We start from the raw sequence: 26,712 nt of genomic DNA on the forward strand, positions 1-26,712 counted from the left end.
GGTGGCAGTCGGTGAAGAACTCCACTCCCTAGATGTTGCCAGGCAGGAACAAGACCAGAAGCCAGGGGCATTCCTGGGGTATTTTTAATAACTACCAGAGGTATGGATGTTGGTTATAATCCATCTGAAAGATGGATAATAGAAGAAGTTTGCTTGCACCAAATTGATTTGTTCTTTAAAATAAAGTACATCTGGGGACTCAACTGACCACCAAGGGCTGGATCTGCACAAGGCAAACAATATCAGATAAAATAAACTTTTAAAGAAATGACATGTTTCTTAAAGCCCTTAGGGAAATCAGCCTCATTCATCCATTAATGGCAGAGGGATTTCATTCTAGCCCAGTAGGACTGAATAGTATTAAATTGAAGCATACTGCAATGTTTCTTTTTCATTTTTGCTAAAATTGCATCCTCACAGGAGTTTCCTGATCGGATGGGGAGCCTTCTTGATTGACAGCTCCTGCTTGAGAATGCCAACTGTTTAGTGCTGCTCCTCTCAGTCCACTGCCAGTCTAGTGCCCCACAAAGGGGATAACAAGATCAGGAAGCAGGATTGGAGGAGTTGGAATAGCCTGAAGTGTCTGTCACCTGGGAGGATGTTACTGACATCAAAAATCCAGAAGCAGGCTCTGAGACTAGACGTACTGTGTGTCACTCCAGAAATGTTAGTCAAGTCAGACTGAGGCTTAGCCTGCCTAGATTGTCACTAAATCAGATTTGTTCTGTGGAGATTCAAATCAAAAGAGTAGTTTTTGTCCCCCCGCCCCCCAAATATACCTGGCCCCATGTAGACAAGGCCAAAGAGTTTTTGACTGTGATCACACAGGGGAAATGCTTTATATTCTTTTCTTTTTGAAGTCTACAGTTTATACCCAAATTTTCTGTCTACCGAGAAAGAAATAGCACTCTGGGCAGAGTCACTGCAATTGGCCAATTGCAGCCAGCAGATCACACAGCCAATGACATTGTTCACTTAGACACAGATGGTTACAAGCTGACCCAAGTTAGAGCATCTCTATTGCCACAACAGAACCACATCTCCCTTGAATGTCTTCATCAGTGAACGTTTGTAGAGAGATATTTCCCCAGAAGGAAATGGGTTTCACCATTAGGATGCTAATAGACACACTCTGTCCATCATCTGAAACTGTTTTCTGAGTGTGACCCGCTGTCCAGTTTTTTCAGCCTTGCACTCCGTCAGGTCCCAAGAACATCTAAATGGTACCATTTTCCTGATTACAAGAACGGAAATAGAAAGCACTTCTCTCTGTTCCATGATTGGTTCCTGTGGGCCCAACATAACGGAAGTTTCCCATATAACTGGTTATGGGAATTAACAGTTCAAAAATAGCCATCCAGACAGGAATCTCTGAGATATACAGTTCTTTAGTGCTGTCCTATTCCCAGGGGAGGAGATGGTCTGCATGAAATTGTAGGTATCCATTTTCTTCCTCTCAACATCTACCAGCCTGTTCTTCCCTCATGATTCCCCAAAGGTCTAATCTTAGAAACTGGTTCAAGAGACCTCTTTGCCCGTACAGTTCATTTCCCATATTTCCCTACAGCCCAAAACACAAAAAATTTGTTTTCCCTCCAGGTGATTGTCTAAATGTCTTACTGTCCAAATATGTCTCTACATTTTGTCTTTGAGGTGTATGGCTATTTAGGGTACTTAATGCTGGGATGGTACACAGTTTGCTATGGGAATTTATTTATTTGATTTTGAAAATGGCCTCCGTAGCTTGTGTTATCTCAGGGCCAGGTTGACTAAATATCCTAACCCTCTAGCAATGGCCAAGAGATGCGGTGGCCATGTAACTCCTCAAATCCAGTTAGGAAAGCCAGGGATGCCTTGATTGCTCCCCACTGTCCAAGACTTGACTCCAAACTTCCATGGTTGGACTTCTTTCGTTGCCCATACTTGCAAGGAAAGAAGAGGCTGTATACTCACCCTACAACATTTTGTCTCTAGAATTTCCTTCCCCCGCCCCTCCCCCAAATAATTCCAACGATTTTTTGTACAACTGTTCAATCCAATCATACCAGTGGGACGAGAATAAAGTGCTCACTTTGTGGAGCTACGTTAACTTTTTTATACCACCAGGGTAATCCATTTTAGTGCACTTGGAAGAGAAGCAGTAATTTACCAAAGAAAGCCTGATATCCTAAAAGGGATCAATACAGCCCTCAAAGTGAACAATTTATTCTGGTCTCACTAGTAGGATCAAAGTTTCAATCTCACAGACTTTCAGAACAAGGTAGATAAGAAAAACTAACAGCAACATTTCAGAGTGAGGGAAGCAGAAGCACAGAATCCTGGCTTCTCTGACAGTCAGGTGTAGAGCTGAGATTGGCAAGCTTGATTGTCTATATCCCAGCTGGTACCTGCCTAGATCCTGCCATTTGTTGGCCCCTTCCCACCATCAGTGTTTGGCCTGGGATTGGCAGGATTGCACCACCAGACCAAAACCATTCTAAGATTCTATCCCCACACTCTCTTCTCCAAATATGAGTCATTCCACAGCACCACCATTCTGAAAGCGCTTTTATTTGCCTGCAAGAGGATGGGAGGGCTGCTCTCAATCTATGGTGTTGATGGGGTTGTTCATTTAAGGCCCCTGACTGTACCTGGAACTCCCTTTTCCCTTGTGCTCTTGTGTATACACTCACAGAGCATCCCCCAAAAACTGCCAGCCAAGCTCCCTCCCTCAAACACACATTTCAGGATCTTATTCCTTGTCTGCCCTCTATCATACTTGGACACCCACTGTATTCTGCTTCTCAAGGCAACAGGGTGAGATTTTTTTTTAAAATAGTATTTAAGTGCTTACTATGTGCCAGCACTGTTCTAAGCACTGGGGTAGACACAAGGTAATCAGGTTGGGCACAGTCCCTGTCTCACATGGGGCTCACGGTCTTAATCCCCATTTTCCAGATGAGGTAACTGAGGCACAGAGAAGTTAAGTGACTTTCCCAAGGTTACACAGCAGATAGGTGGTGGAGCTGGGACTAGAAACCAGGTCCTCTTGACTCCCAGGCCTGGGCTCTTTCCACTAGGCCATGAGTCTGTGCCAAGTCACGCTCACTCAGGATCCAGGCTCCCAGCTAGAGGAAATTGGGGTAAATGGATGGATCTGGTTCCTACAAATATTGGGAGTAAACGGGTGGTTTCCAGGGAGGTGGTCTTGCGGTGGAGTAGGATCCTGCCCCACCCTGCCTCCTCCCCCACTCCATCTTGGCTAGAAATTCAAAAAAATGAATCTTAGTAAAATTGAGATAGGGAATAATTGCTTTGTAAAGCTGCCTCTAAAATGACCAGTCTTGCGGAATTCACAAAACAAGAAGATCTCTGTCCATACAGTCAGATAATAATAATAATAATAATGGTATTTGTTAAACGCTTACTATGTGCCAGGCACTGTACTGAGCACTGGGGTATGATACAAGAAAATCAAGTTGGGCACAGTCCCTGTCCCATGTGGGGTTCAGTCTTAATCCCCATTTTTCAGTTGAGAGAACTGAGGCACAGAGAAGTGAAGTGACTTGCCCATGCTCACACAGCAGGAAAGTGGTAGAGCCGGGATTAGAAACCATGACCTTCTTACTCCCTGGCCCATGCTCTATCCATTTTGCCATGTTGCTTCTGGCAAAGATTAGCTTCATGGTACCAGTGATTGATCAATCAATCAACCAGTAGTATTAACTATCACTTACTGAGTGCAGAACACTGTATTAAGCACTTGGGGGAGTACAATAGAATTAGTAGACATGATCTCTACCCTCAAGGAGCTGAGAATCTAACCATCATAATCATCATCAAGTATTTATTGAGCAATCCTAGAGTTCATAACACTGTTCCAGGTTCTGTGATGATGAGCAATGACCTTCATTCTGATCACTTATTTTGAGTTTTTTGAAATAGGAAAATGTGAATTTTTTCTTCAATGAGATTATCAGTACAGGACCAGTCAACAGTTCAAAGCAAATTACATCTTTGACATACACCAATACTGATGACTGACATTCATCACTTTTAAATTTTAGGCAGCAAATTTTATCCAGTTGGAAGCAGAGTTGCAACCTGGCTCACTGGATAGCATCCCTGGCTGAATATTGTCAATCTGCTTCTGCTATATGCAGCTGTTAAACATTCAACTGTTTCCCTTAAAGTTATAATGATAATAGTATTTGTTAAGCACTTACTATGTGCTAAGCATGATTCTAAGTGCTGGAGTAGATACAATGAATTCCTTTCCTAAGAAGTTTTGAAAAAAAGCTGATACCATGTGCCCTGGGTTAGGAATTTGAAAGGTTTTACTTTGACACCGTTCAGCCTACTTTGCTGATCTCAGGCTTTGGACTGCTAAGGATCAGGCTGGAAATCTCCAGCCTTTGTCTAAAACTACAGCCAGGACAATTCATTCTAACTGGAAGAGAGATGAGGCCAGAGCTAGGTCTTCTTAACTTTAATTTTCTAAAATGCAGCTTCTGTGATTTATTGGCCAAATAAGAAATTGTCAAAAATCGAAAGCCTCCTGGCTAATCATTGACAAATCCTACTGAGATCACCTACTCATTTCAGTTGAGCTATTGAACTGCTTTTTGGAATGATGATGATCTTCCCTTCCTCCAGTCTTGGGATATATTTCAATTGGCAGCCTAGAGGGAAAACAAGTTCATTTATACAAGTGGTGGTAATGGATTGAGTTCCGCAACTTTTTTCAATTGCTTACACTTTGATTGTGCCTACTGTTCTTTTGTGTTTACCAGTTTCTTCCTTGTGTTGTGCTCCCACAGAAAGGAATTGAATTGTCTTTTGTTCACTAATTAAAATACCATCAAATGCTGGAGGAGAAGAGAGTCCATGGAGTGAGAAGAGGTTTCACGGCAGCAGAAGAGGAGGCTGTAGAAGATGGCTAATGGAAATAGAATAGAAAAAGTTGGGGAGGCAGAAGAAAGGGAGGTGAAGGGGCAGGTTGGAAGTGAAGCCTGAGCAGTGGGACTGGAGGCCGGATAGGGCAGGTGGTCAGTTGAGGGAAATTGTGGGATGTCAATCTGCAGGCACAACAGTGGCTGAGGCGGTGGCTGGCAGAGGGCTCTTGCTCAAAGTAAGGGGAGGGATGGGCCCAAGCCAGTGGCTGGGGCAGCAGGAGCAGAAATGGAGAGGGCATTTAGCAGGATTGATGGATGGACAGCCTTGAGTTGAGGCAGTGTCCCAGGGAAAGAGTGACTTGACATCTCAATTTGGATGGGACGGTCATTTTGCCCATCCCCTACAGGCCTAAGGTGGATCCCATTAAGGATCCAGCTTTTGAGAGGGAACCCTTCAGCCATGGTGGCAGCATCAGTAGTAGGAAGCCTCTCTGGCAAGGCCTGAGCAGTGGTGGTAGAGGCAGGGATTTTCTTTGCCCCAACCCAAGTAGCTCCACTGGCAGTCTAGGGTGTGGTAAACTCCTGGAGATGGTGGTGAGTTCTGTCGCTCATAAATAAAAGTGACTGACTGTTTACTGTGTACAGAACACTGTAGTAAGCACTTGGGAGAGTACAATATAACAATAAAACAGATACATTCCGTGTGTGTGTGTGTGTGTGTGTGTACATGAATATGTGTGTCTGTGGGGCTGTATATTTGTATACCTCCATGTCTGCCTCTATGTCCATGTGCATATGGGTCACCCCTGCCCCTCATTACCCCATCACTGTGATCAACACTGTCCTAAATCAATTGAATTGTCGTTTGTACTCAGAACTCATCACATAGCTCAATTACTTCACCTGTGGTGAGCATTTAACTCCACCTGGAGGAACTGAAAGGTTCCATATCACTTTGGTGTACCCCTTGGAAGCTCCATCTGGGACCAAAGACATGAGAATGGGAACATGGATACCAGGGCAGAGGTGGGGAGTGGTGTGGTCCCTCTCAAACTGCCAGCACTGTGGCTGCCACCACCATGTCCACTGCCAGCTCCACCACTCCCCTTGCTCAACTAGTTTTTCCCCATGCTTGTTCCATTGTCTCTGGCCAGGGTAGGGAGACAGCTACAATCAGGATGGGAAAGAGGGGAGCAGTGGTAGCGAAGCTCACAGCATCAGGTGTCACCATATGGTTAGTTTTTTTAAAAGAATTGAGCACCAGATTTTGGGGGGAGCAGGATAATCAATAAATAGATGTATTAAGCACTTACTGTGTGTAGAACACAGTACTAGGAGCTTCAGGGAGTCGAATACAACAGAGTTGGTAGACATGGTCCCTGCTCACAACAAGCTTACAGTCTAGAAGGGGACCCAGACATTAATGTAAATAAATTATGGATATGTATGACAGATGGAGGGTGGGCAAGATTGAGGATAGGGGATGCATGTGAAGAGGCTAATCCAGTGTGTGGAAAGAGGGAGCATAAAAGTCACTGGGAACAGAGGTGGAAGAGGAGATGGGGCAAGAGAGGGGAGAAAGTGGTGGAGAGTGATTTGTTGTGGCATTTTTACTCACTTGTATTTGTTGCCCTTCATGTTGGGACTGGTTCTGGAATAATAATAATAATAATTATGATGGTATTTGTTAAGTGCTTACTATGTGTCAAGCACTGGGGTAGAAGCAAGCTAATCAGGTTGGACACCGTCCCTGTCCTACATGGTGCTCACAGTCTTAATCTTCATTTTACAGATGAGGTAACTGAGGCACAGAGAAGTGAAGTAACTTGCCCAAGGTCACAGAACAGACAAGTGGCAGAGCTGGGATTAGAACCCAGGTCCTTCTGACTCACAGGCCCATGTTCTGCCCACTAGGCCTAACTAATTGCATAAACTGCAAACTCCCCTGTAGAACATATGTTTCTTGTGGGCAGCGAAAGTGTCTACTAATTCTATTGTCTTGTAATAATAATAATAATAATAATAATTATGATATTTGTTAAGCACTTACTATGTGCCAGGCACTGTACTAAACTCTGGGGTGGATACAAGGAAATCGGGTTGGACACAGTCCCTGTCCAACATGGGGCTCACAGTCTTAATCTCCATTTTTCAGATGAGGGAACTGAGGCACAGAAAAGTGAAGTGACTTGCCCAAGATCACAGAGCAGACCATTGGTGGAGCTGTGATTAGAACCCATGACCTTCTAACTCCCAAGCCTGTGCTCTACCCACTACGCCATGCTGTGTGTAGTCTCCCAAGAGCTTAGTACAGTGGTTTGCACACAGTAATCACTCCATAAATGCCATTGAGTGATTGATTGAGTCCACGGGCAAATGTACTTCACCATCCACTCATTCAGAATAAAACTACCTTTTCGAGCAACAAAACCTGGTTGAATCATAGTGTAAGCCTGGATAGAGTAATGGCCAGGGGCTAACATTTCCTATGGCAACCATAACTCTTCCTAGGAATGTTTCACTTTCATTCCCTTTTAAAAACTGTAGAACGATGGATTTAATCATTGGGTCTGAGATTTTCCTTTTGTTCACTTCAAAGAAGAGCCAGGCAAGGGTTGCAATTTTCTCCTTTGCAATGACGATGGTTGTCAGGTGTCCAACACATAATCTCCAGTAGCTAAATAAGTAGAGAGCCTTAATATTTTCTTATACTGACAGTTCTTGCACCATTACATTTTGTCTGTCTGGGTTGGTATATTTACTCATCTTGGTTATTGCATTATTTAAAAAAAATTCAGAGCAAAAGAAAAGTGTTGAATATGATCCCACAAGTGAATAAACTTAGAAATATGTTTGTGTATATATGTAGATATAAATATAGTAGTATATGTACCGTGTATCTATATGTAGTGTGTGTGTATATATATGTGTGTGTGTGTATATATATATATATATATATATATATATATATATGTAGTTCTTAGTACTCAAAGCACCACTGAAGGAGAAATTCACCTATGGGTGTATATGCGACTGAAAAGGCCAAGATGGGATCCACCATCTCAACCACATTATGTACACACAAAGGCTGTCCCTTGTGCTACTATGTTTATAGCCCCAGCACTGTTTTTGCTTTTGTCTCCATGTTCCTCAACATATATGAAGTTTCTGTTCAAAAAACCTATTCTTTCTTGCCACGCTGGTCTATCCAAGACAATTGATTCAGTCTAAGTTGATCACTCCCCAAGAAGATATCAAATACCATTGAGTCATTGATCCAAGTAAATACAGGTGGACCATTAAGCACTGTGGTTCTGTTCCCCTCGGGAAAGGTTCTGGATGCCTCGGCCAAACCAGGGCCCCTCCTGAATGAATCAGAACCTCCAGAGAGTTCTTATTGGCTCCATCTCCTGCTCCCAGCTGACCCACCCTGGGTCACATACCATGGGGTCCTAATGCCATCTCCCTGTTAAGCCTTCTCTTCCAACTCAGTCCTGGACCCCTGCTCACCTCTAAACCAGCAGTAGCTCAACAACTGAGAAGCAGTGTGACCTAGTGGCTGAGAAGCAGAATAGCCTAGTGGATAGAGCACAGGCCTCAGAGTCAGAAGGACCTGAGTTTTAATCCCGGCTCCACCACTTGTCTGCTGTATGACCTTGGGCAAGGCACTTCATTCATTCAATCATATTGAGCGCTTACTGTGTGCAGAGCACTGTACTGAGGGCTTGGAAAGTACAATTCAGCAACAGATAGAGGCAATCTCTACCCAACAACGGGTGGGGAAGCAGCGTGGCTTAATGGAAAGAGCACCAATCAGAGGACATGAGTTCTAATCCTGGTTCTGCCACTTGTCTGCTGTGTGAGCTTGGGCAAGCTACTTAACTTCTCTGTGCCTGTTACCTCATCCATAAAATGGGGATTAAAACTGTGAGCCCCCTGTGGGATAACCTGATTACCTTGTATCTACTCCAGTGCTTAGAACAGTGCCCAGCACATAGTAAGCGCTTAATACCTTAATTATTATCATTATTATTATTAGAACGGGGAGACAGACATCAAAACAAGTAAGCAGGCATCAGTAGCAACAATAGAAGGAAATATAATTATATATACACATCATTAATAAAATACATAGAGTAATAAATATGTACATATATACACAAGTGCTATGGCCACTTCACTCCTCTGTGCTTTCAGTTACCTCATCTGAAAATGGAGACTAAGACTGTGAGCCCTACTTATATACATACCTGTAATTAATTTATTTGTATTGCTGTCTCTCTCCCCCACCCCTAGACTGTAAGCTTGTTGTAGGCAGGGAATGTTTCTGTTTATTGTTGTATTGTACTCTCCCAAGCAGTTAGTACAGTGCTCTGCACTCAGTAATTGCTCAGTAAATATGAATGAATGACAGGGATTGTGTCCAACCTGATTAGTTTGTATGTACCCCAGCATGTAGCACAGTGCCTGGCACATAGTAAGAACTTAATGAATACCATAAAAAACAAACACAAACTGTGAACAGCCCATCTCTGTGGCTGATTTTTCGACTCCACAAATTCATTCATTCAGTTGTATCTATTGAGTGCTGTGTGCAGAGCAATCAACTTGCCCCCAATGTGATTTCTGAAAATGCTGAGCCACAGAGATAATTTCCCAAAACTCAAATTCTATCTTGAAGCAAGACCACTAGAATGAGGATGAGAATACATTATTGAATATGGGCTCTGGCCAGGAATAAGGAAATCCATTAGTGAAGTTTTGTTTTTTTTTAAATGACCCCTATTATATTTTAAAACATTTAAGTGCATCATTACTACATTGGCTGTCAGGGACCATGGCATAATGGAAAGAGCATGGGCCTGGAAATCAGAGGACCAAGATTCTAATCCCAGCTGTGCCACTTGTCTACCTCGTTACCTTGGGCAAGTCGCTCAACTTCTGTAAAATCCTAATCAGTAAAATGTGGATTCAATTCCTATTCTCCCTCCAACTTACACTATGAGCCCCATATGGGACAGGTACTGTGGCTGACATGATAACTGTGATATTTGTTAAGCACTTGCTATGTGCCAAGCATTATTCTAAACTCTAGCGTAACTACAAGCTTATCAGGTCAGGTACAGTCCCTGTCCCACATGGGGCTCACAGTCTAAGTGGCAGAGAGAACAGGTATTAAATCTCCATTTTACATTTTACTAGAACATAGTATACCTGTTCCCTGCCCTCAGTCTAGCTGGAGAGATGGAAACTAAAATAATTAGCTAGGAGGAAGTAATAGACTGCAAAGATATGTAGATAAATGCTTTGAAAGTTGTGAGTATCTAAGTGCTTAGATGACACAGAAAAGATGAAGGAGAAACTGGGGAAATGAGAGATTAATTTAGGAAAGGCTTTCTGAATGAAGATGGGGAGAGCTTGTAGTCTTTTGGATATGAAAGGGGAAGAAGTTCCAAGCAAAGTGGGGTGAGTTCGGCAATGGAAGAGATGGGAATGAGGCCCAGCCCATTCCCTCCAGTTTGGTTCTCAAGGAAATGGTGAACAAGGTCAGCACTCTTCCCATAAAAACTCCTTCAGACACTCTTCCTCAACCTTACTTGCCTGCTGGCTAAACCCCCCTGAATCTTTTAACCTTTTTTTTATACAATTCAGTTTTCCATCCTTTTGGACATACTACTCTGGCCCCAATCTTGTTTCTCCACATTCTGTTGAGAGTACAGTGACCCAAATTGTATTCCAAACTCTAATAATGGTCTGGTCAGGGCAGAAGATAGTGGATAGGTTATTTTCCAGCTTTTGGGTACCATGTTGCTTTTAATGCACTGTAACACCCCGTTACCATTTTCAAAAGAAACAAAACAGAAAAGACTTCCCTTGCTTGGGATGGACAAGAATTCCCTGGGACTTTTTCCATCTGTTTGTTCCTAGTCAAGCTTTATTTCTCATTTCTAAGGGCATTGCCTTGCTATTGTTTCCATTGAATTTCACCCTTCTTGAAGGACAATTTTTTTTTCCAGTCTGTCTCGGTCACTTGGATTTTTAATCCAATCTTCCAAAGTACTAACAAGCTCTACCAACCAGTTTGTGAGCATCGCCTGCAAACCTGATGGGCCAAAGTCTCAATTCCTTTGTCTAGGTAATCAATAAAGATATTGAATAGAGATGCTTCCCAGATCGGTCCCCAAGGGTTACCACTTGATTATGTCCCTTCTCAGTTGATCCTGAACCTTTGATAAGTAACCCCAGACAGTCAATTGATTTGTTGACTGACAATTCAAGATGCTCCTTAGCATGGGACAGATGGATACACAGTGGTCTTTACAAGCCTGCACTGTCATCCCGTTCCCAGTTCAACTACCTGACAGATCTAAAGAGATCATGGTATTATACGTATAAGGGCCATGTCACATGGATATGATTAAGCAGTAGAGAAACATTACTCTAGACTCCAGCCATAAGTCAGTTTACTCTGCGGGTCCCACGTGTCACATACACTGAACCCATTTCTAGTTCAGCGGAATATGTAATCTAGGCAATTAAGCAGGGCACATAGCTCAAAGAAAAATAAAAGAAAAAGCAAACACAACCTTTTCTCTCTCTCACAAGTCGTAAAGACTTTAGTCCAGCCCAGGCCCTGCTCACAGCTCCAATTTCAGCCCCTCTTCCCAACCCCACAAGTGGCTGTTTTTGGGGGTGGCCAGAAGGGACTGTGTTACAGGTAGGGAGCAAGCCTCCAAATTCCAAAGCAAAACTTCTGTCATTCCCAGTTTCACAGACAGTTTGAATGGAAAATGCATGCACCAGGAAACCAATGTGGCCAGGGGCAATAGGGGAATCCATGGGCTTTGGTTTCCAAAGGAGCAGAGGGCACCTCAGTCTGGGATTAGGGCTGCAATTGGTTCCTGTTCACTTTGAAAGAGTAGTGGGTAGAGAATTAAAGCATATCTATCAGGGGATTTATTGAACACTTACTGTGTGAAGAACACTGTACAAAGCTCTGGGGAGAGTACAGTACAATAGAGTTGGTACCTATGTTCCCTGCTCACAGGGAGTTTGCAGTCTAGAAGATACAGTGGTCTTTACTAGCCTGCACTGCCATTGTCTTATGCTGTTGAGTCATCTCTGACCCACAGTGACGCCATGGACATGTCTCTCCCAGAACACCCCACCTCCATCAGCAATTGTTCTAGCAGTGTATCCATAGAGTTTTCTTGTTAAAAATACAGAAGTGGTTTACCATTGCCTCAGTAAACTTGAGCCTCTGCCATCAATTCTCTCCCTTGCCACTGCTGCCCAGAACAGGCGAGTTTTGACTTGTAGCAGATTGCCTTCCACTTGTTAGCCACTGCCCAAGCTAGGAATGGAATTGCATGGACAGGCCTCTGCTTCACTGTCCCTCCCTTAGTCAAGGCTGGTAGAGTACTGGAAACTCTCCAGGTGCGACCCTGAGAGAGGATGCACTGCCATACTGGTTGTTTTTTTGTGGTATTTGTTATGCACTTACTGTGTGCCAAGAACTGTACTAAGTGCTGGGTTACATACAAACTAACTAGGTTGGGCACAGTCGCTGTCCCACATGGTGCTCACAGTCTTAATCCCCATTTTAAAGATGAAGAAACTGAGGCACTATGAGGTCAGGCGGCTTCCCCAAGGTCACCCAGCAGACAAGTGGAAGACCCAGGGTTAGAACCCAGAGCCTCTGACTCCCAGGCCTATGCTTTATCCACTAGGACACACTGCTTCTCAGCTGCCTGACAGAACATATCCTTCTATTAAACATTTCTTTCCAATGAGGCCCATTTCAAGACCTCTGCCTGAGGAGACCTAATGTCCTGTGACCTGTGACTTTGCCTCATGAATGGAAAAGGCTCTGTCATCCCAGCCAGGGTCTGTCACCCTAGCCCTATTGAACTTTCTTAGACTTCACTTTCACAGGGAAAAGGAATCTGAGGGAGAATGTACAGTATATCAAAACGAGCCCAATGAAACAAAAATAATTAGGGAATTAAAAAGAAATCTCTATACTGCTTGTCTCTTAGGATGGTGGTTCTCTAGGACTATTTTGCTGGCTCTGCAATATTTGGTGGCTGCAGTTTTTTAAAAATTATGCTAATGATACATGGTTTAAGTTGAAAGAATATAGGCAAATAATAACTTTACATGAAAAATGAAAATGCATGGAGTTTCAATGAGGTCATTTATTATTTTGTTATTTTGTGGGTGGCCGCTCCACAATTATTGAATGACTGCACTTGAGAATAAACCATTGTTCTGGCATATTTCAGGGTGATGTGGGACAAAATGAAATTAGGTTTTTTTTTTCTTTGTGCACTATATTTAGTCTTCTGGACTAAGGGAAAGAATTTTTTTTATCTTTCTGCTTCTGTGGAAAGGGAGGCTCTGTTTCAATTTTGTGTTCCTGTTAGAGAAACAGAATGGCATGGTGGAAAGAGTGTGGGCCTGGGAGTCAGAGGACCTGGATTTTGACCTTGGCTCTGCCACTTGTCTGCTGAACGACCTTGGGCATGTCACTTAACTTCCATGTACCTCAGTTCCTTCATCTGCAAAATGTGGATTCAATCAATCATATTTACTGAGCGCTTGCTGTGTGCAGAGCACTGTACTAAACATTTGGGAGAATACAACATAATAGAGTTGGTAGACACTTTCTCTGCCCACAGCTAGCTTACAGTCTAGAGGGAATTATATTTGCATTGGCCAGGAATCAAACCCAGGCTTCCCATGTGGCACCAATGCTGACAATACTGGCAATATTATTCAAAACCTGCTCTCCCTCCTATTTAGACTGTGAGCCCCATGTGGGACCCCAGTGCATAGGACAGTGCTTGGCACGCAGTAGATACTTAACAAATACAACAATTATTATTATTATTCATGAGGTACACCAGCAGTTTCTCCTTCCCGCTGCTCCCTTCCCCGAAAACACACTCAGGCGGCAGCTGGAGCAACAGCTGTTACTTGATTGCCACTTATTTGCCCCTCTACAAGAAGAGAAGTAATAATTGGGTAAGAGAGGAGAAAGGACTTGCATTCTCCATTTTTAGAGCACAGGCTTGGAAGAGAGGAAGCTTGGGTTCTAGTCCTCAGTTTGGTCTGCTGTGGTACTGAAAAGTTAAATTGCTTACCTGTTTTGTCTCAGTTTCTGTATTTGTAAAATGGGGTAATAATTCCTGCCCTTCCAACTTAATGGAAATGTTATGAGGGTAAAGTAATGGAAATGTTATGAGGGTAAAGTAAGATAATCAAATTTGGAAAAAAAAATTAAGGTACCATTATTGCTATCTGTCTACATCAATCAATCAATCAATCATATTTATTGAGCGCTTACTATGTGCAGAGCACTGTACTAAGCGCTTGGGAAGTACAAATTGGCATCACATAGAGACAGTTCCTACCCGATAGTGGGCTCACAGTCTAAAAGGGGGAGACAGAGAACAGAACCAAACATACCAACAAAATAAAATAAGTAGGATAGAAATGTACAAGTAAAATAAATAAATAAATAAATAAACAGAGTAATAAATATGTACAACCATATATACATATATACAGGTGCTGTGGGGAGGGGAAGGCGGTAAGGCGGGGGGATGGAGAGGGGGACGAGGGGGAGAGGAAAGAAGGGGCTCAATCTGGGAAGGCCTCCTGGAGGAGGTGAGCTCTCAGCAGGGCCTTGAAGGGAGGAAGAGAGCTAGCTTGGCGGATGGGCAGAGGGAGGGCATTCCAGGCCCGGGGGATGATGTGGGCCGGGGGTCGATGGCGGGACAGGCGAGAGCGAGGTACAGTGAGGAGATTAGTGGTGGAGGAGCGGAGGGTGCGGGCTGGGCAGTAGAAGGAGAGAAGGGAGGTGAGGTAGGAGGGGGCGAGGTGATGGAGAGCCTTGAAGCCCAGGGTGAGGAGTTTCTGCCTGATGCGCAGATTGATCGGTAGCCATTGGAGGTTTTTGAGGAGGGGAGTGATATGTCCAGAGCGTTTCTGGACAAAGATAATCCGGGCAGCAGCATGAAGTATGGATTGAAGTGGAGAGAGACACGAGGATGGGAGATCAGAGAGAAGGCTAGTGCAGTAGTCCAGACGGGATAGGATGAGAGCTTGAATTAGCAGGGTAGCGGTTTGGATGGAGAGGAAAGGGCGGATCTTGGCAATGTTGCGGAGCTGAGACCGGCAGGTTTTGGTGACGGCTTGGATGTGAGGGGTGAATGAGAGAGCGGAGTCGAGGATGACACCAAGGTTGCGGGCTTGTGAGACGGGAAGGATGGTAGTGCCGTCAACAGAGATGGGAAAGTCAGGGAGAGGACAAGGTTTGGGAGGGAAGACAAGGAGCTCAGTCTTCGACATGTTGAGCTTTAGGTGGCGGGCGGACATCCAGATGGAGATGTCCTGAAGGCAGGAGGAGATGTGAGCCTGGAGGGAGGGGGAGAGAGCAGGGGCAGAGATGTAGATCTGGGTGTCATCAGCGTAGAGGTGATAGTTGAAGCCGTGGGAGCGAATGAGGTCACCAAGGGAGTGAGTGTAGATTGAGAACAGAAGGGGACCAAGCACTGAACCTTGGGGAACTCCCACAGTAAGAGGATGGGAGGGGGAGGAGGAGCCTGCAAAAGAGACTGAGAAAGAACGACCGGAGAGATAAGAGGAGAACCAGGAGAGGACGGAGTCTGTGAAGCCAAGGTCAGATAATGTGTTGAGGAGAAGGGGGTGGTCCACAGTGTCAAAGGCAGCTGAGAGGTCGAGGAGGATTAGGACAGAGTATGAGCCGTTGGATTTGGCAAGCAGGAGGTCATTGGTGACCTTTGAGAGCGCAGTTTCCGTGGAATGAAGGGGACGGAAGCCAGACTGGAGGGGGTCGAGGAGAGAGTTGTTGTTGAGGAATTCTAGGCAGCGCGTGTAGACAACTCGTTCAAGGAGTTTGGATCTGGAGTTTGGATGGCTCATGTGGGAGTTGAAAGGGTGAGAACCCTTTTCATTCATCCAATCATATTTATTGAGTGCTTACTGTGTGCAGAGCACTGTATTAAGCACTTGGAAAGTATAATTCAGCAATAGGGAGAGACAATCCCTGCCCACAACGGGTTTACAGTCTAAAAGGGGGGAGACAGACATCCAAAACAAGTAAACAGGCATGAATAGCATAAATATAAATAAATAGAATTACTGTTATATACACACTCCCACCTTCAAAGCCATACTGAGGGCTAATCTACCCTCATGTGCCTGCTGTGTGACCCTGGTCAAGTTACTTAATCTCACTGTGTCTTAGTTTCTTCAACTGTAAAATAGCGGTTCAATTCTTATTTTCCCTCCTATTTAGTCTGTGAGCCTCCTGTGGGACAAAGATTGTATCTGACTTGATTAACTTGTACCTACCCCTATGCTTAGAACAGTGCTTGACACATAGTAAGTGCATAGCACATACCATAATTAAGATGTGAGGGTATGCTAGAAGGGTTCCATGAAGCAATAACACTTTTATGGACAGCTATCTTGCAGGTTGGTGACCTCCTCCAAGGTAATCGGATTCCATGCCGTGTTATTGTATCAGCTGGTCCTTTTTCTGAGGTGTTTCTGATTGAATTTGACAAGTGTTTCACTGGCAGGGTTGGGCTTCCTCTGACTCTGCCCAGCCCAGTAGCCCTTTTTCCATGGTGCAGAGAGTTCTGGACAACAATCCCTGCTTTATGGTTTGTGAGGAGCTGGGTGTGGCAGAGTTGGTGGCCTATGGTTTAAGGTGTCAGCTGGAGAGGAGCCAGGAGGGAGCTTAGAGGCATGCTGTGCTTCTTTAACTTTTAAGTGGATTTTAATAAAGCTTCAGCAAATGTCAACTGTAAAGCACTGACTGAGAATATCATGCCTTCACCATTCCCCTCCAAACACACAGCTCTCTTGGTCAGCCCTTTGTGCCTGAGCCCAGAAGTGGAAAGCAGGGTGCAATTTCCTGGTAAGGGCCACCAGGGCCTTAGCACAATATAAACTCATTGTGGGCAGGGAACAGGCCTACCAACTCTGTTATATTTTACTCTCCTTAGTGCTTAATACAGTTTTCTGCACCCAGAAGTTCAATAAATATGATTGATTGATCATTTTCTTGAGCCTATATAAATGTAGGTTCATCCACTCTCACTGCTGCCCTAAATCAGCCCTGACGTTTATTCTGGGGTCCCTGAGGTAAAATGCTGATGATGACTGTCCAAGGACTTCATCTAGTCTCTCTTGCCAAGGGAACTTGATCCTCAAATATCAATCTATCAATCAGTGATATTTATTGAACTCCTTCCCCCTTCATATTTGACAGATCCCCACTCTTCCCACCTTCGAAACCTTATTAAAATCTAATCTCCAAGAGGGCTCCCCTGACTAAATAATAATGATAATGATGGTATTTGTTAAGCGCTTATGATGTGCAAAGCACTGTTCTAAGCACTGGGGTAGATACAAGGTAATCAGGTTGTCCCACGTGGGGCTCACAGTCTTAATCCCCATTTTACAGATGAGGAAACTGAGGCACAGAGAAGTTGTGACTTGCCCAAAGTCACACAGCTGACAAGTGGCAGAGCCAGGATTAGAACCCATGATCTCTGACTCCCAAGCCCAGTCTCTTTCCACTGAGCCACGCTTCTCATTTCCCCTACTTCCTCTCTCTTCTGCATCACCCTTAGGCACTTGGGTTCATACCCTTCAAGCACTTCATATTTGCCCCACTTCAGACCCACAGCCCTTATGTACACATCTGTAATTTATTTTAATGTTTGTCTCCCCCTATAGACAGTTACCTCCTTGTGGGCAGGGAACGTGTCTACCAACTCTGTATTGTACTCTCCCAAGCACTTAATCCAATGTTCTGCACACAGTGAGTACTCAATAAATACCATCTATGGATTTTAAAAAAAGATATGTGTGTATTAGTGCTGAGGATTGTAAAATGCAGAAATGCTAATATTGGGTGTTGGGTTGATGTTATTGATGATAGAGAAGCAGCATGGCTCAATGGAAAGACCACAGGCTTGGGAGTCAGAGGTCATGGGTTCTAATCCTGACTCCACCACTTGTCAGCTGTGTGACTTTGGGCAAGTCACTTAACTTCTCTATACCCCAAGTCCCTCATCTGTGAAATGGGGATTAAGACTCTGTGCCCCAAGTGGGACAACCTGATTACCTGATTACCCCCAGCACTTAGAATAGTGCTTGACAATCAATCAACCAATCAGTCGTATTTATTGAGCGCTTACTGTGTGCAGAACACTGTACTAAGTGCTTGGGAAGTACAAGTTGGCAACATATAGAGACAGTCCCTTCCCAACAGTGGGCTCATAGTCTAGAATGTGGAGACAGAGAACAAAAGCAAACATATTAACAAAATAAAATAAATAGAATAGATATGTACAAATTAAATAAATAGAGTAATAAATATGTACAAACATATACATATATACAGGTGCTGTGGGGAAGGGAAGGAGGTAAGACGGGGGATGGAGAGCGGGACGAGGGGGAGAGGAAGGAGGGGGCTCAGTCTGGGAAAGCCTCCTGGAGGAGGTGAGCTCTCAGTAGGGCCTTGAAGGGAGGAAGAGCGCTAGCTTGGCGGATGTTGACACATAGTAAGCACTTAACAAATACCATTATTATTATTACTGGGCTGTTGTGAACTAACAAGGGAAGGCTTCTTGGAGGAGTGGGGTTTTAGGAGGCCTTTGAAGATGAGGAGAGTTATAGTCTGAAAGATGTGAAAGGGAATAGCACGAGGTAGGGGATGGAGGCAGGAGTGTTGAGAACAAGGTACACTTAGAAAATGAACTGGGTCATAGTGGGTGAAGAGAACCAACATGTAGGATTCAAGAGAGCCTTAAATCAGTCAATCAATTGCAGTGCTTGAAGTCAAAAGTGAAGAGTTTCTGAAATACAGCATTTCTCCCAATCAATCAATCAATCATATTGAGCGCTTACTGTGTGCAGAGCACTGTACTAGGCGCTTGGGAAGTACAAGTTGGCAACATATAGAGACAGTCCCTACCCAACAGTGGGCTCACAGTCTAGAAGGGGGAGACAGAGAACAAAACCAAACATATTAACAAAATAAAATAAATAGAATAGATATGTACAAGTAAAATAAATAAATAAATATTATTTATTTATTTATTATAATAAATAATAATAAATAAGTAATAATAATAATAATAAATAAATAGTAAATATGTACAAACATATATACATATATACAGGTGCTGTGGAGAAGGGAAGGAGGTAAGATGGGGGGATGGAGAGGGGGACGAGGGGGAGAGGAAGGAGGGGGCTCAGTCTGGGAAGGCCTCCTGGAGGAGGTGAGCTCTCAGTAGGGCCTTGAAGGGAGGAAGAGAGCTAGCTTGGCAGATGGGCAGAGGGAAGGCATTGCAGGCCAGGGGGATGACGTGGGTTGGAGGTCCATGGCGGGACAGGCGAGAATGAGGCACGGTGAGGAGATTAGTGGCAGAGGAGCAGAGGGTGCGGGGTGGGCTGTAGAAGGAGAGAAGGGAGGTGAGGTAGGAGGGGGCGAGGTGATGGAGAGCCTTGAAGCCGAGGGTGAGGAGTTTCTGCCTGATGCGCAGATTGATTGGTAGCCATTGGAGCTTTTTGAGGAGGGGAGTAACATGCCCAGAGCGTTTCTGGACAAAGACAATCCGAGCAGCAGCATGAAGTATGGATTGAAGTGGGGAGAGACACGAGGATGGGAGATCAGAGAGGAGGCTGATGCAGTAGTCCAGACGGGATAGGATGAGAGCTTGAACGAGCAGGGTAGCGGTTTGGATGGAGAGGAAAGGGCGGATCTTGGCAATGTTATGGAGCTGAGACCGGCAGGTTTTGGTGATGGCTTGGATGTGAGGGGTGAATGAGAGAGCGGAGTCGAGGATCCCACCAAGTTTGTGGGCTTGTGAGACGGGAAGGATGGTAGTGCCATCAACAGTGATGGGAAAGTCAGGGAGAGGGCAGGGTTTGGGAGGGAAGGCAAGGAGTTCAGTCCCAGGACTCCTTTTAATTTTATTCTAATTTTGGGCACTTTGGGAGGCAAAAATGGGCCTGATAACAGCAGTTTTTGGAAACAAATCTATTTATGGATCCGTTTTCTAGGTGTGTCAGGATAAGGTGATGTGTGGGATAGGGGAAGGCCAGTAGTCTTGAACTTGGGAGAATAGGTCAGGAGAGCCTTGGTAGATTTGAGGCTGCATATCTGGCTCTTGGCAAATGCTCTTCAATGCCTTTTCCCTGAGTCTCCAGGATTTCCACTCCACATAAATACCAAGTGGTAGTACTAGTGATGTGTCATGGAAATGAATGAGTTACACCCAGGAATCATTCCAAAGACTTAAAGAGATTGAGGCATTGAGCTATTGAATTCTAATTACAAGGATATGTGTTTTCTTTTGATTTAAACAGTACTGCAAATCTAATCAATTATGGAGGAGTCGATCCAGCATGACCCAGCTTCTCCTGAAGCTTTGACCCAGGGCAGTTTGGAATGACGATTATTAGAGTTATCATTAGCTGTCACTGAAATAAAGATTGGGAAATAATCCATATATGCTTAATATTCCAAATGTTATTTAGTATGTTCTTTGGGGGAATTAATTATCTCATACATGTTCAACTGACATTTAAAGGGTATTAAGTTGACTTGCAGCATTCAAATAAATTTACAAAAAAGTCCCCTGGGTGTAATTAGTGAATGATTTGGGGATTATTTGTTTTAAAGAGACACTGTCAAGTACACCAAGGTAATTAAGGGCTATCCTTTTTTTTTCTGTAAGACAAATGCTGACAATTATAGGTTGGGTTTCTATGCAGACTGTTTCAAAACTGATGCATTTTTGAATGAATGTCATGCACATCAAAAGGTCCAAAGATAAAGTCTTGTCAGAATATCTGGGTTAGCTGGGAGAAAATGAACACATAGACAGGCAGTTAGCCACACAGTGCACTTAATGCAGTGTGAAGAGAGCACAGGCCTGGGAATCAGGGGACCTGGATTCATATCCCAGCTCTGCCAGTTGCGTATTGTGTGATCTTGGTCAAGTCACTTAGCTTCTCCGTGCTTCAGTTTCCTCATCAGTGAAATGGGAATGAAATATCTGTCCTCCTTCCCACTTAAACTGTGAGCCTTATGCAGGACAGGGACTGTGTCTGACTTAACTGTTTTGTATCTACCCAAGCACTTAGTACAGTGCCTGGCACATAGTAAGCACTTAACAAATACCATAATAATAATAGCAATAACAACAATCAAGCACTTAGTACAGTGCTCTGCACACAGTAAGTGCTCAATAAATATGATTGAATGAATAACAAGTCCTTATCTTCTTTGACTAATACTGCTTTAGAAGGTTCACTGCATCTTGAAATCCAGCTGAGATATGATATATTGTTCTGAAGAGATGGTACCTGCTTAATTTTACCCCAGTAGGTCAATTTCCGCTCGAAGAGAATTGAAGGCAATTTTGCCTCCTTGGAGGAACGGAAAACCTTGGTCTGAGATCAAACTGAGAGACGGCCAAGTGTCCTTTCCTCAGCAGCACCACAGCCAGTTATATCCCTTCCAAGGAAGCTAGGCAAGAGGTGAAGGTGGCATTTATGTCTAATACACTGCACTGCCTGTGCTGTGGCATTTATGTCTAATACACTGCGCTGCCTGTGCTTTTATGGGGAAGCAATTTAGAACCTTTTTAAGGATTCTCACCCTTCCTGGTGAATCTTCTCTGTATCCGCCCTAGGTATTTATTGCCATTTCTACCTGCCTCATGTGCCAGAAGTCTGAATTTTATAGTTAATCATTTCCAAACCTGGTTGCATGCTGTGTATGCCTGTCCATTCATTGATTAGATTTTAGATTTGGAGCCCACAGTCCTCATTTCTACAGCCAAGCCAAATGACTAGGCCAGACTTCCTGCTTGAATGAGAATTTCAAGCTACGTTAGGGCAGGTTATAAACTCGTTGAGGGCAGGATCAAAGTTTTAATCTCCTTCTGTAACTTCCTGCAGCACCTAAAATAAGGTAGGTGCTCAGTAAACACCATTGGTGATAATAATAATAATAATAATAATAATAATAGCATTTATTAAGCGCTTACTACATGCAAAGCACTGTTCTAAGCACTAGGGAGGTTACAAGGTGATCAGGTTGTCTCACGGGGGGCTCACAGTCTTCATCCCCATTTTACAGATGAGGTAACTGAGGCCCAGAGAAGTGAAGTGACTTGCCCAAAGTCACACAGATGACAAGTGGTGGAGCCAGGATTTGAACCCATGACCTCTGACTCCAAAGCCCAGGCTCTTTCCACTGAGTCATGCTGCTTCACGCACGCTGGTGATGCCGATGATTATTACCTTTCCTTCCTATTTGCTAAAGAATCACTTCCTCCATATTCCTCATTCATTCATTCATTCATTCATTCAATTGTATTTATTGAGTGCTTACTGTATTTATTGAGCGCTTACTTTGTGCAGAATACTGTACTAAGCGCTTGGAAAGTACAAGTTGGCAACATATGGAGACGGTCCCTACCCAACAGTAGGCTCACAGTCTAGAAGGGGGAGACAGAGAACAAAACAAAATATATTAACAAAATAAAATAAATAGAATAAATATGTACAAATAAAATAAATAAATAAGTAGAATAATAAATATGTACAAACATATATACAGGTGCTGTGGGGAGAGGAAGGAGGTAAGGCCGGGGGAGGGGGAGTAGGGGGAGAGGAAGGAGGGGGCTTAATCTGGGAAGGCATCCTGGAGGAGGTGAGCTCTCAGTAGGGCTTTGAAGGGAGGTCATCCCCTTTTCAGTTTGGATATACCATGGCCACTGATGGCCTTCTCCGATTCTGGGCCCACGTGTTGCTGCGTGCATTATGTTGGTAATGCAGGGTATCATAATGATGCCATAAGCATCATTTTATGGAATTTGACCCATGCCCACCCACACCTAAGAGCATTTTTCTGGGAGCATCACTGACTTTTCCTTTCTCCTCTCCCTTCCACCATTGCCTCCCCCTTCCACCATTGCCTCCCCACCCCCACCCACCCTCACTCCTCCAACTTGCTCTCTAGAGCCTTTGCATTCACTTCCCAGCTCCCTGATAACACAGGGTGCTGTTTCTGCGCTGCCGAACTTGGTGACATGAGCCAATGAGGAGGGATACTGGGAGCTGAAATAAAACACCTGATGTAAAAGCATCTGAGGTTGTATCTGTACTGGACAAGGGGCAGACCAACTGAAACTCAAACTGGTATCAAATTAGACAAGTGGTCACCATAGCTAGAGTGTGTCATTGGATTTGAAAGGATCTGTGCTTGATTTATATACTTTAGATACTGTACCCATTTGATGTTGGAACAGGTATCTGTGTGTCTTCATTATAATCTAGTAAAGATCATAAAGCCATTGAGGCTGGGGACCTTATTAGTTTTACCCCATCTGTGCAGCATTCAGCCAGCACCAGGCACTGGTGTTTGTTAAATATCATTTGTAGTTGAGGCTGGTTACATCCAGAATTTAGCTGAACATGCATTGCTCATTTGCTAGGGGATCTTTCAAGTTAAATCAAAATAACTTACCACTTGGTTGTGACTCCTTCTTATTTCCTTTCTGTTGTGAGAATTCCTACTGTTAGAGAAGATGAATCAAGGTAAGCTCATAAAATATGCAGAAAATAAATGCTGTTATCGCTCAGCTACTACAAAAGAAATACAGTTTGGGGATCTGGTGTTGTTCCTTACACAATGGGTATGTTCATCACTTAATGCATGACATCGTATCAGAATACCTGCCAAACTGAGACTCCAGAGAGCTCTTACTACAGGTATAGAGTACCTAGAACAGTGTTGGGTATCCTAGAGGTGCTCCAGTCTTTGTTTACTGTCAGATGGACAAGATAAGGTGATGTTGTGGGTCATTCAGATGTGGTCGAGTGGGTGTATCCAGATCTCTGTTTTTCCAAATGACTCTGTCTATGGGGTTAACACCCCCCCCCCGCCCCTCCCCCACCGTGGACCCTATTCCAAACCCATAGCCCTAGGCCTGAGCCTGATCCACAGTTAATAGGAGAGCCATTCACACTGCTTAGAGCAATTAAACCAAAGTGGTCTTTGGAAGGCCAAATGACACGACTTAGATTAGCATATTTTGGACACATAATCAGAGGCACTAATTCTCTGGAGAAGACACTAATGCTAGGAAAAGTCCAGGGAAAACTTGGAAGAGGCAGACTAGCAGCTAGATGGCTAGAGATCATAACGATAACGGAAGAACCATTAGAAAGGTTGCGGATTATGGCAGAGGACAGGATGTTCTGGAGAAAGTATATCCATGGAGTCGCTATGAATCGGAAACGACTCAACGGCACATAATCATAATAATAATAATAATAGAAAGTTTTGAGGAATCTCCTGTCATTTGAAAGCTAAAGAAAAGGGCTTCTGGTTGGCATAGGTTACTTTTTCCTTGATTTGAGAGTGAGCACCTGTGTTTCACAACAGACCTTCTTTAATAGATTCCAAAGGTGGATACATTTTTAGCTCTTCACAGAGAGAGTAAACACTGCATAATAATAATAAGTGCGGTGTTTGTCAAGCATTTATGAGCCAAACATTGTCCTAATTTGGGGGATAAATAATACAATCAGATCGGACACAGTCTCCATCCCATCTGGAGGTCACAGTCTAAGTAGGAGGGAAAACAAACACTAAATTCCCATTTGACAGAGGAGGAAACTGAGGCCCAGAGAAGTCAACAGACTTGCCCAAAGTCACAAAGCAGGCAAGTGGAAGAGCCAGGGTTAGAACCCAGGTCTCCTGATTCCCAGGCCTATGTGCTTTCCAGTAGGCCATGCTGCTGCTCAGTGGGGTGTTTTGTTAATTTTATGAATCACATTACAAAAAGAAGGGGCGGGGAGGGAGGCAAATGAATAAATTCCCAAAGAGACTCAGGTCATAAAGCATCATCAGTTGAAGAGTTTGTCTCTTCCAGAGTAGATGAGTCATTTTTAAAAGAATTAGATTAAAAAAATGGTTTTATTTATTTTTATCCCAGGGTGAAATTCAGACAAAAGGAGCTCAATAATTCCTTCAATCGTTGTCTTTAAAACAGTAATTACCCAATTTAAAAAATGATCATTTCACCAAGAATGGCTTCCTCAAATTGCATTTTCCAATGAAAAGCGATGTAACACAATTGACTGCATTGGCCGCTGGCGAGACTAAGTAGAAGGGCTCTGGCCCTGTCAATGCAACAATGAGTCCCTGGAAGGTCAGGTGAGAAGATGTATTCCTGTTACTAGAAGAGGACTCAAGCTTTAAACTAGATTAACGGGGGCTAGAGATTCAACTTCAGCTTTGAGGTCTCTCCATTTCATACTTTAGGAGCATTTCTTCTCTTCGCAAGTTTAAAAATGAGCCTTTTTGACCCCATTTTCAGGTTCTAACCTTTAACTGGGCAGTAGCTGCTGATTAGCTTCATGATTTATTCATCGAGACATGATTTTTATGGTGAATCATGCTCTCTGTTCTATCGATTAGTCCAGAGTGGAAATTCCCCTCAGTGTTCCCTGGGCCTAGATCGGGTGGGTTGGGAGAGTGCCTCACCTGTGTCCAATAAAGAAGCAGCACTCAGCAAGTTCCTCTGAGGCAGACTTTGTGTTAGGCCTCTCTGGTGCAGATACCTTGAAATTTTCTTAAAACAAACAAAAAAGCCAATAAAGAGTGGTTTGAGCTCTGACATACTCTGAATCTGGTTGTGATGCTAGCTGGCAATCCCTTTTGCCTGTCTCTCAGTGTCCAGATGGAGGGTAGAACTCGCGAAGGGCAAATAGCCCAAAACAAAATGATTGGCTCACCCCTGTAAATGGGCCCCTGCCCAGGACAAACAGCCAATAATTTTTTTTTTTCTAACAGTACTTGTTAGGCGCTTACAATGTCCCAAGCACCATACTAAGTGTTGGGGTGGATATAAGATCATCAGATTGGACACGGTCTCTGTCCCACATAGGGTTCATGATCTAAGTAGGAGGGAGTAGGATTTAATCCCCATTTTGCAGATGAGGCACAGAGAAGTTAAGTAACCCACCCAAGGTCACACAGCAGGCAAGTGGCAGAGCTGGGAATAGATTGCTGGTCCTCTGACTTCCAGACCTGTGCTGTTTCCACTAGGTTACATTGCTTCCCATGTTGATTCTAGTCATGTGTCTACCTGAGTGTCTTCAGCGGGACTCAGGGCTGGTACAAACACTTGGTATTTTTTTAATAATGTACTTCTTGGCAAGTTTCATTTATGTCTCACTTTGAAGCGTTATGCCCATGGAGAGATGATCTTTCAAAATTAAATATTCAAACCTTTTACATTCTCCCTTTAAAGCATAAAACTGAATCTGGAGGTGCTGTCCAGATCTGGAATAGTACAGAGGCTGAGTCACTAAGCTTTTTTCCGGCTCATGTGGTTGTATTAGTAAGCTTGACTGCTCATTGCTGGTGATGCATTTTGGGGGGAAAAATATTTTTCCCCTTTACTGACCCCTGGCAGTCTGGTTATGGCTGTAATTCACTGTTCGTGCTCATCTAAGGCATTAGAAATAGTCTATGCAGACTCTTCTCTAACGACATTTATCAAAGAAGTATTCCAGCAACACTATTAGAGGATCTCTGATTGGTATGTGAGTTATGTATTTGTATGCATATTAAAATCTTCAGTTGTCTGTTAGTGAAGATGGAACTGCGAGCATATACAAACAGTATTTTATTTCTTCAATGTACTTTTGCAACTGCAAGTGAAAAATGGACAGTGTAATTTACATATACTATGTGTGATATAAT

This window comes from Tachyglossus aculeatus, chromosome X1, assembly GCF_015852505.1.
Source record: "Tachyglossus aculeatus isolate mTacAcu1 chromosome X1, mTacAcu1.pri, whole genome shotgun sequence".
Taxonomy (NCBI): Eukaryota; Metazoa; Chordata; class Mammalia; order Monotremata; family Tachyglossidae; genus Tachyglossus; species Tachyglossus aculeatus.